Genomic DNA, 731 nt, shown 5'->3' with positions numbered 1-731 from the left:
TCAAAATAGAAAATATTTCTTCATGCTGAAGTGGATATACATACTTGCTAGTATGACATATATGTGTAACTTTCAATATTCAATAAAATATTCAATAAAATATCTATTTTCTCATTTGGGATAATGTTAACTAACCGAAATGTTTTATTCTTTCATTACTCACTTTAAATAAACTCATTGGCTTCTATGGACTTCCTTATGGTCTTATTTTGGGTGATACATATCACCACAATTTTACTCTTCAATATAATTGTTTGAAAAAGTAGAACTGATTTCAGAACTTCAACATTCGATTGTAGCTGTTACATTTCACTGATGTCGTTACAATTTTATGAATGTTACTGATGTTACTAATCTAATGTCCTGTGTAATATTTCTATGTAAACTGTTCTTTAATAAATAAATAATAAACCATAATCAATAAAATAATTATAACAAGTTTCATTTATTGTCGTGTTTCTCATTAATCAAATGAATTTAGTATGAATATATGATGCATTTCTGACTCGATATCAAAGAACTCATTTCATCCTTCATTAGAAAAATCTCCATCTCGAAATCTTGCCTTGTCTATTTTACTCTAACAATCCCAATTTAAAAGATTAGCTTTACCCAGTGACGTACATTTCTTGTTGTTTTCCACTTATGACGGGCATTTTTATCCAACTCATTAATTTCTGAGTTCAAACTTTCAAATCTTGCCAAGGCCGACTTTCCTTTTCACTTTTTCG

This window comes from Octopus bimaculoides, chromosome 5, assembly GCF_001194135.2.
Source record: "Octopus bimaculoides isolate UCB-OBI-ISO-001 chromosome 5, ASM119413v2, whole genome shotgun sequence".
In the NCBI taxonomy this organism is placed as follows: domain Eukaryota; kingdom Metazoa; phylum Mollusca; class Cephalopoda; order Octopoda; family Octopodidae; genus Octopus; species Octopus bimaculoides.
This window is presented reverse-complemented; position numbering follows the sequence as displayed.